The sequence below is a fragment of the Rhinatrema bivittatum genome, chromosome 1 (genome assembly GCF_901001135.1).
Source record: "Rhinatrema bivittatum chromosome 1, aRhiBiv1.1, whole genome shotgun sequence".
In the NCBI taxonomy this organism is placed as follows: domain Eukaryota; kingdom Metazoa; phylum Chordata; class Amphibia; order Gymnophiona; family Rhinatrematidae; genus Rhinatrema; species Rhinatrema bivittatum.
In genome coordinates this window covers 342,658,028-342,668,749 of record NC_042615.1, presented here as the reverse complement: position 1 = coordinate 342,668,749, position 10,722 = coordinate 342,658,028, and positions in this window count along the sequence as shown.

Sequence of the window (10,722 nt, the reverse complement as noted above, 5' to 3'; positions counted from 1 at the left end):
CATGACGTCACACACAGCCACAGGATTTTCAGCTCAGCCATCAGCTCCCAACTCCACTTTAAAGAGACAGAAGCAACTTCTTGCACCAATACTTAAACATACAATAAAACTGTTTCCTTTTTTAAACATTTCCACATTTTTAACCACTGATTACATACAAATATGTTTCAGAAATCATGTCAAAGTGTCAGATGAATGTGCCATCTGTGATTTTTGGGGTGGGCACTTTGTGAAGTAACCCAAAACCATTCAAAAGACATTGAGAAGCTATATAGTACATGTGTCGTATCAAAACCACACTAACGCATGTGATAGGGGCAAAGGCTGGGAGGCACCATTTTGATAAATGGGCTTACAGGGCCCAGAGCATAGAAGTCACTCTGGGCCCCCACGTTTGTGAGTTGGGGGGAGTCTAGGGAGTGGGGGCCAGAATTTGCAGAGGCAGAGCATAGTAACAAGTTTAAAACAGTTATTTGCACTACAAGTTGCTTCCAGGGTGGTGGTAGGGGGAGCAGAAGGTCTATGGAGACTGCCAGAGTTTTTAAGTATTCTTGGGGGGGGGGGGGGGCTTACTCGAGGCCATTGGTCCCTATAAGACAGGGCCCCCGGAGCTTGGGACATGCGTTAACATCCCCAGGCTCCAAGGGGAAGTTAGCTACAGTTCTTGAGTTGCAGCTAACTTCAAGTCATATAACGTGGCTTGCGAATTTTTCAGCAAGCTGCATTATTTGATTTCCATCATTTAGAGTATTTATGAGCTCATTTGCATGCATTTGCTTGCTAATGGACTCATTTAAAAACATGCGTGGCCGAGCTCACACATCATACCCATATTAGTCCTTTTATCATGCAAATATACAGGATTTTTCGTGCAGTAAATGGCCTAACGCGGCTTGGAGAATGAGCCCCCAAGATAGAAGTACAGCAAGGACTTTGAATTTTCTACTAATAACTGGAAAATGCTGACATTTCAAGAAAACAAGCCAATACACCTTATTTGGCAAGGCCCCAAAAACTGTTTACTTCTGGCCACCTCTAACACAAAGAACTCAAACACAGTTCAGAGATTGCTTATTTGTAACCATTCCTAAGGCTGTGCAGCCACATAGTCGAAGATTAATCTTAACTTCTCCAAAAAAAAAAAAAAGGAGAATCTTTCAATAAAAGTTGTTTGGCTATTATCCATATACTTGTATTTTTGCCTGTTTATTTGCTATAAAATAAATGAAACCAAGTAACAAGCCAGCAGGGCTTTCGCCATCATCAGAGCCTGCCAACATCAGGAAGCTGCCATCATGCCAGGGCCCAGCCAGACAATGGACATCCCCTTGGGACTAGTATTTGCCACTGCAAGAATCCAAACAGAAACTGCCTGCATTCCTGCCTTTGGTCTGAAGACAGATGCTAATTGGAGATCCCTATATCAAATCACAGAATTTAAGATTCCAACACAGAAGCTGCTGCATCTTTGCCTGCTATCCTTCCAGATAACATCTCTCTGGTATTTTCCATAACAAGCCTACAGCTACTGATATTGAAATGTGTTTGTTCCCGTCCAGCACAGAGGCTCCGTGCCCACAGAGAGAGAGAGACTGCATAATACTGCAATCACTGACGGCTTATCATTGTGGTAAGAAAATAGACTCTAACTTCTAATAATGTTGTTAAGGTCAGAGAACTGATCCTAAGAAATCTGGGCTTAGTTAGCTGGTAGGATCTATGAATTAGCAAATCTGTGCAAGTTTGTTTATTTATTTATTTATTTATTTAAGGATTTTTATAGACCGCGGCTCGTTAGCAAACATCACCTCGGTTTACAATGAACATTAAATTAGCAACAAGCTTTACAATCCGTCATATTTAAGTAATGATACATAGCTGATAACATTGAAATTATAATATAATTAAAATAAACCAAACTAGAATTAGCTGGGGCGTATAGGGCTGGCGGATCAACTTAATAGTACATTATTAACAGTACAGATATTTTCAAGGTCAGAATTAGTTTTAAGATAAATTACAATATTAATCATATTGCAGGTAAATAGGACACCATGGTGTGTTTAGCGTAATTAAAAGTAACTGATTGGAATGAGAAGATAGTGTTATATAAATGTCATATAATATTTTAATCTGAAGAGAAAGGTTCACAAATTGTAGGCTTGTTAAACAGCCATGTTTTTAAATTCTGTTTAAATTTCTTGTGGCAGGGTTCCAGGCGCAGATCAGTGGGTAATTTGTTCCACATGTTAATTCCAGCTATCGTAAATGTTCGTTCTCTCGTTGTGACATATTTTATCTGTTTAAGCGTTGGAGTATTTAGCTTAGCCTAGTGCATTTTTCTAATTGGTCTGTCCGAAGTATGGAATGTAAAGAACTCAGAAGACCAATGCATGTCTTGGTTATATAATGTCTTGTGTATAAGAGTGAGTACTTTGAATATTATCCTAAATGCAATCGGAAGCCAGTGTAGGAGTTGTAGAGCTGGAGTAATGTGTTCGTGGCGGTGTGTGTTAGTAATCAAGCGTGCAGCTGCATTTTGTAGCATCTGTAGTGGTTGTATTGAGTTATTTGGTAGGCCTAGTAGTAAGGAGTTACAGTAGTCCAATTTAGATAATATAGTAGCCTGTAGTACAGTCCGGAAGTCATTTGGGTGTAGTAGTGGTTTTATCCTTTTCAAGGTATGAAGTTTGTGGAAACCATTTTTAATGGTGGAAGTGATGAATTTTTTTAATGTAAAATGATTGTCAATTATGACACCAAGACTGCGGACTTGTTGTATAATGTGATGGTCAGATAGAGATTGTAGAGTAGGGCTAGCATGGTTGTCGTTTTGTGAAGAAATAATGAGCAGCTCTGTTTTGTTGGTATTTATTGCCAATTAATTTTCAGTTAGTAGACTCTCAATTTCCGCTAGTGCAGAATTCCAGATTTTGAGCGCATTGGGTAGGGAGTCATTGATAGGGATTAGAATCTGGACATCATCTGCATATATAAAGTGCGGGAGACCCAGTTTCATTAACAGTTGACAGAGTGGAGTGAGGTATATATTGAAAAGTGTGGAGGATAGAGAGGAGCCTTGAGGTACTCCTTGTAGCAGATTTTTTGGTTTGGATTCCTGCTGGCCAATTTTTACACTGTATTTCCTGCCGTTAAGAAAAGATTCGAGCCAACCTAGTGCAGTGCCAGTAATGCCAATTTGAGAGAGGTGAGTTAAAAGGATGTTGTGGTTGACTGTGTCAAATGCTGAGGAAATGTCCAGCAGGGCAAGTATATAGGATTGACCAGCGTCTAATGCTTTTAGGATAGTATCAGAGAGTGTTAGGAGAAGAGTTTCAGTGCTATGGTACTTGCGGAATCCATATTGGAATGGGGAGAGTAATTGATTTTCGTCCAGGAATTCAGTGAGTTGCTTGTTGATGACTTTCTCTAATATTTTGGAGAGGAAAGGTAAGTTAGAAACTGGGCGAAAGTTTGCTGGTTCTGTAGGGTTTAAATCTTGTTTCTTCAGAGCTGATTTTATTATGGCGTGTTTGAGTTGGGTAGGTACAATTCCTGATGTGATAGATTTGTTAAGAATCTTTGTTATAGGTATTGCAATTCTTGACGGGATGGAGAGGAGTGTTTTTGTAGGCATGATGTCAAATGGGTGCGTTGCTGGTTTAGCTTTTTTGAGTATACCTTCAATTTCTAGTGTCGTGGTTTCACATTTTGTAAGTGAAGCTGAGCAGGGACTGTGTGGATTTGTATTGTAAATGGGTGGTCTATGTGTAGAGGAAATAGATGGAGAGGTAGAGTTTGTAAGGAGATTAGAAGGGGAGGAAGAAGAGATGCGGTTCATAATAGCGTTGATTTTGTCATGAAAGTAGGATGCAAGTGTTTCACATCTATTTTTATCATCATTATCTGGATTGAAGTTGGTTGGGGGAGTGATGATGGAAGAGACATATTGGAAGAAAGCTCGTGGATTGAATTGGTATTGGTGGATCTTCAGGGCGTAGTAGTTTTTCTTGGTTCCGTCTGTCGTTTTCCGGTATTCATGAAGGAGTGACTTAAATTTCTGTAGTAAAATAGGTGTTTGGTTTTTACGCCATTTCTTTTCCATTTTACGGAGCTCAAGTTTCAATTTTCTAAGATCCGGGGTGTACCAGGGCTTTTTATCTTTCTTCTCTGTGTTGATTTCTTTAGTCTGTAGAGGGCAAAGCTCATTTGCTACGTTACTAGTGATTAGAGATGTGAATTGTGTGATCGATCGTCTTAACGATCGATTTTGGCTGGGGGGGGAGGGAATCTGATCGTCGCGGTTTTGTTTTTTTAAAAATCGTTTAAATCGTAAATCGCAAATGCAAATGCATGTTGATGGCCCTATTAGGTATTCCCGCGCGATTCAGAAAATAAAATGTGCAGCCAAGCCGCACATTTTACTTTAAGAAATTAGTGCCTACCCAAAGGTAGGCGTTAATTTCTGCCGGCGCCGGGAAACTGCACAGAAAAGTAGTAAAAACTGCTTTTCTGTGCACCCTCCGACTTTATATCATGGTGATATTAAGTCGGAGGTCCCGAAAGTTAAAAAAAAAGTAAAAAAAAAGAAAAAAAAATTTGAAATAGGCCCGCGACTCGTGGGTTGAAAACCGGATGCTCAATTTTGCCGGCGTCCGGTTTCCAAACCCGTGGCTTCAGCGGGCTCGAGAACCGACGCCACCAAAATTGAGCGTCGGCTGTGAAACCCGCTGACAGCCGCTGCTCCTGTCCAAAAAGAGGCGCTAGGGACGCACTAGTGTCCCTAGTGCCTCTTTTTACCGCCGGCCCTAATTTCAATAAATTAAATCACTGTATCGCGCGCACAGGAGAATATTCTGTGCGCGCGCCGGGAGAGTGGGCGCTCGCCCGCTCTCCCGCGATTTTTACTGTATCGGCCCGATAGGAAGCTAACTTTTTAAGATAGCTAGCTACATTCAATAGTGTGGCTGCACTATTGATTATACCTCCAAAGTTGGCTGGGTAATTTTACCGGGCTATCCAGACTGTATCTGAATATGGACCTCTCAATTTTTTATTTTTAAGAGTTTTAGAAAGATGGTTCTAAACACAACTAAACTAATGTCACTTCCACCCAGTTTCCTGTGCTCGTGTTCCCTCCAGATTGACCTCTCGTGCCCTGACCCATGCCTGGATACTGATGCTGCCTGATTTCCACCTGCCTCGAACCTTTCCCTGGACACTGACGTTCTCTGCCTCATTCCATTGCTTGGATATTGATTCTGTCAGACGGCTGCCTGCCCTGACCCATGGACCGCTATTCCCTCTGGGGGACATTGGTTTAAGCCCTACCACCCCCAGCACCCAAGGGCTAAACCTGCAGGGGAAAGGGGCTGATATATGTGAAGACTCTCTGCCCCCAGCCATCAGCATGTCTGCCTGCTGCTGATGGGGGCCCGGGTAGTGCCAACCACGCCACGGCCCAAGGACTCGCGCTCTGCGACATAGACCATGTTAGGTCCTTGGCTGCTGTCTTTGCTGAGATGCCATTGGAGCTGCCAGTGGGGATAAGCTGTTCACAGTGTCAGTAGGTTTGGAGACTTCCTTCAGCCCAGAAGAAGCAGGTCCCCCCACTCCCGCTGAGTATGGGGAGCCCTACCACCAATCCAGTCATGTAGACACCTACTAATGACATTGGCAAAGCTGCTACAACTCAAGAGGATGAAAGAGTGGAGCAGAAGCCATTCACATCGACTTACTGCGAGTGGAGAGCTTCAGTGGAGGGCAGGATTTCAAAATCAGTGGGGAGGATTTTCTCTTTCAGTCTCAGCAGCAGGAGCAAGCTAGCAGGCGAGGAGAATTTTCTCCTAGAGGAACAATGCTTCAGGGAATTCCAGTTCAACTTCACAAGTTGCAGCTTTTCTGTTTTGTTTTTCATTGGCATGTCCACAGCAGTATCACTTTCAAATTATTTGGGAGGCTATTGCCGACCTTGGCAAGTCTTTCTCTGCCGAAATGCACAGCATGTCTGACCCATGACTCTGAAATTCTTAGTATTAAATCATGCTTATTTCTTCTGTGAATAAGGTGGTGAGAGCAATGGAAATGGACATTTTCTTCTTACAAGTTTTATGAAGTAATGTGGAGATCTTGAAGAATGCAATGAGGCACTGTAATCATCGGCTGATTCATTTTCCTAAACTTTACTCCTGTTATAGATGTGTATAGATGAAATTTAGCTAAAGTATTAAAGGCTCTGCTTTGCCATTTCCACCTATATCCAAGGCATATGATTTAACACCATTTAAGAAAAGAGAATTGGAGGAATTTGTTAGATTTTAGAGAAATCAGACACCAAGGTGGCTGTAACTTCCACCTTAAGAAGAACATAAGAAGTTGCCATACTGGGGCAGACCAAGCATCCATCAACCCCAGCATCTTGTTCCAATAGTGGCCAATCCAGGATATAAGTAACTTAGCAAACACCCAAACAGTAACTAAATCCCATGCTACTAATGACAGTAATAAGCAGTGGTTATTCCCTAAGTCAGTTTGATTAATACTAGCAGTATATGGACTTCTCCTCCAGGAACTTGTTCAAACCTTTCCTAAACTCAGTTATGCTAACTGTCTCAGCCACATTTTCTGGCAATGAATTCCAGAGTGAAAAATAATTTTCTATGATTTGTTTTAAATGTGCTACTTGCTAATTTCATGGAGTGCCCCCCTGGTCCTTCTATTACTGAAAGAGTAAATAATCCATTCACATTTACCCATTCTAGTTCTCTGATGATTTTATACACCTCTATCATATCCCTCCCTCAGCTGTCTTTCCTCCAAGCTGAACAGCCGTAACCTTGTTAACTTTTCTCATGGGGAACCATTCCATCCCCTTTATCATTTTTATCATCCTTCTCTGAACCTTTTCTAGTACAACTATAACTTTTTTGAGTTGTGGTGACCAGAATTGCACACAATACTCCAGGTGCGGCCTCACCAAGGAGTGATACAGATGCATTACGACATTCTCTGTTTTATTCACCATTCCTTTCATAATAATTCTTAACATACTATTTGCTTTTTTAACCTGTGCAGCATACTGAGCCAATAGCATACTTGGCACTGGATGCAGATGGACACTAGATGATATGCATTTTCTTTAAATATCAAGATGTTAGTAATTTACATTGTACAGTAAGAATATTTCCTGATATTTCTAAAAACACTGAAAAAAGAGAAGACAGTTTGTGGTTAGGACCAGAGGTATTGCAGATAGCGGGGGGGGGGGGGGGGGTCCATCTTGAAGTTTCCCTGCAAAATATAAATCCATTACATATAACTTCTATGAGCCCTCTCAGTTGATGGCCTTTCTGAGTGATAAGAGGGTGGCTGGTTTCCCTGCAGCCAGTTCTTCAGTCTTAGTGTCAGCATACATTATTACCCCCCCTAAGGGGTATGTGCCAAGAAATTGAGCGATACCTTTCTCTTTTTGGTCCTTGTATTCTTTTTTTGCTTATTATCTGGACTGGATCTTCTCTACAATTTTGTTGACTTGGGTAGCGTGGGTTTATATTTATATGTTATTTTAGAATGGTTTCCCTGTTATATAGTATTCTTAAATTGACACAATTTCCGTTCATGTGTTCTACTTGGTGCTGTAAATTTATAATTATAAATAAAGTTAAAATAAAATGCTTGACTGGAAAGTATTATTGCACTCCCAAAGGACCTTCTAATTACTCCCAGGGTCTTTGTAATCATTTTTGAAGTATAAGATTGCTGGAAAGAAAATAATGACTGTTCCGCTGGGCCAGATCACAATGAGGGCAATTTTGAAAGTCATTCACTTGGGTAAACTGGTCTATCTGGAAACTGCCCTCCTCTGCTCAACTATAAATAAGCATGGGCTTCTATAATGCATGCACTTTTAGCTTCCCTAAATGAAGACGTTCAGAGGAGAGGGAGTGGAAACAGCGCTCATGCATTCAATTTTTAAATCTGTGTGCACTATTTTATTCCCACCCCAGCCATCCAAACCAATAGGCAGTGTAAAGTGGTTTCAGGGTATGAAATTTACAGCATTAGAAAAAGTACAGAGAAGGGCAACCAAAAATGATAAAGAAGATGGAATGATTCCCCTAAGAGGAAAGGCTAAAGAGGTTAGAACTCTTCAGCTTGGAGAAGAGACAGCTGAAGGGAGATATGATAGGTCGATAAAATGAGTGGAGTGGAATGAGTAAATGTTAATTAGTTGCCTACTCTTTCATAAAGTACAAGACCAGGGGACACACAATGAAGTTACTAGGTGATATATTTAAAAGTAGTAAGAGAATTTTTTTTTTACTCAATGCATAACTAAGCTCTGGAATTCATTGCCAGAGGATGTGGTGAAAGCTGTTAATGTAGCTGTGTTTAAAAAAAGTTTGGACAAGTTCCTGGAGGAATAGTCCATTAACTATTGTTAAGGCTGAGTTGCAGAAATCCACTTCTTATCCCTGGGATAAGCAGCATGGAATCTATCTACCCCTTAGGATCCTGCCAGGTACTTGTGACCTGGATTGGCCACTGTTGGAAACAGGATACTGGGCTTGATGGACCTTTGGTCTGATCCAGTATGAGGCGTAATTGCGAGGAGTTGTTAGCCAGCTAAAAAGAACTGCCCTAAAGTTAACCGGATGTAGTACACACAGTAAAATCATCCACATGCTAGCAGCTACACAGGCTACTCAGAATTGCATTCAATATGTTTAATACAAGATGTAATGTACTTATTGTTCAGCTAGTCAATGCATTTAAATGACTGAACATTGCAAGGTAATTTATAACCTCCATCTGTATGCAGACATTTCTTTGCTTTCTCTCATAATGCAAATTGCTGACTTCTGTGGAGAATTCCAGTATCCTGCTGCTTGTTTTTCATTTTAAAAACAACAGTAAAGTACCCCAGTACCCTTTAGGCAACATAATTCTAAAGGGATTTATTTAATTTTGCAAACATAAATCCAATTAGGAGGGTGTTAGAAATCACACCATACTAACAATAAGTCCAGAATGACATGTATTTAATTAATTAAAACAAAATGGATAAATCATTAAGCCTGACCTGTTCACCCCAACAGCCAAGAGGCATATATATAAACCATTCATAAATTATTGCCTTCTGAAAATTCCTGGGTAGAGCAAGTAATATTTGTTGTTTTAGAGATACTGGAACACAAAGGCTACATACTCTGGATAGATACATAGTGTCCGGCAGGCTGGGAGCCGTCCCTGCTCCTCCTGCGCGGCATCAGCAGTTTTTCCCCCGCGGCCGGAATCCAAGATGGTCGCCACCATCTTAGGCGTGAGACCGTGCCTCCTCACTAGATTTAAAGGGACCTGATCCCTTTAACTACTTCCAGCTGTCTTCAATGAGCCAGAGCAGAGGAAGTCTAAAAGGAGGCTTCCTCTGCTCATTCCTTGACTTGGCAACTTTTGGGTTAGTCAGGTCTGCTTGCTTCGGTGAGTTCTTCTACGTCAGATCCTTGTTCCTGCCTTGTCTTGGTGTTCCTGGTTCCTGACTTTGGATTGGCTAGCGGTGATTCCTGGTGTGTGACTTCAGGTCAGCTAGCGGTGATTCCTGATGTTTGACTTTGGATTGGCAAGCGGTGATTCTCTGGTGTGTGACTTCGGACTGGCAAGTGGTGATCCCTCAGTGTGTGATCTCGGACTGGTAAGCGACAACCCTCTGGCACTTGACCTTGGACTTCTTCTTGACCATCGTCTCCAAGGGCCCACCTAAGTCCCAGCGGCCCAGGTCCCTACGGGGTCCTCCCGGGGGGACCGCGGGCTTCCAGAGGTGAAGCTCCAGTCAGCCCTTGCACCGAATGCTCGACTTCTTGACCTCTCAAAGGTCCACCTAGGACCCAGCGGTCCGGATCCCTACGGGCTCCTCCTGGGGGGACCGCAGGCTTCCAGTGGCGAAGACACAGTTCCTTTCCTCGACGTCATGACTGTTTGTCTGCCTCTCCAGTGCCGAAGGTCAGCTGGTCACGTCTTCTGTTTCTGCCTCGCCACACGATGGGAGAACCTATGGATCTTCCTCCTAAGGTATTCCATCCTCCCGTCGGCCCAAGGGTTCACAAGGCTGAGCATAACAAAGATTTTCTGCTGTTTGAATTGATGAAAGGTACAAGAGGAGTTGTTTTGTACCATGCAGTCTCTACCTAGCTTCAAACAAGCTAGTTAGAGAGTGCATCAAGCTAAGTAGAGTGCATTGTACAAATCAACTCCTCTTGTAACTTTCATCAATTCAAACAGCAGAAAATCTTCAGTGATGTCAGCTCTGCTGTTCGTACCTTTTATTGTGTATGTAAACCCTCCCAAACCTCACCCTGGGTTTAAAGTGCACCCTCTTATAGTGCTATACATAGTGAAGTTACATATTTATTTATTTATTTATTTTTATATACCGACATTCAAAGACGAGTATCACATCGGTTTACATGATAACTTGTGGGATAGTGTGGCAACAAGTCATATTATCTTTACATTGTAATATTGTAAAACAACAGCAACGTATTATCTTAGCATAATAACATTCTAACATTGTAAATCAACAGCGACGTATTATCTTAACATTATAGTATGATAAGTTGTGGGATGGTGTGACAACAGGGCATATTATCTTTACATTGTAACATTGTAAAACAACAGCAACGTATTATCGTAACATTTATTTATTTATTTTTAATTTTTATATAC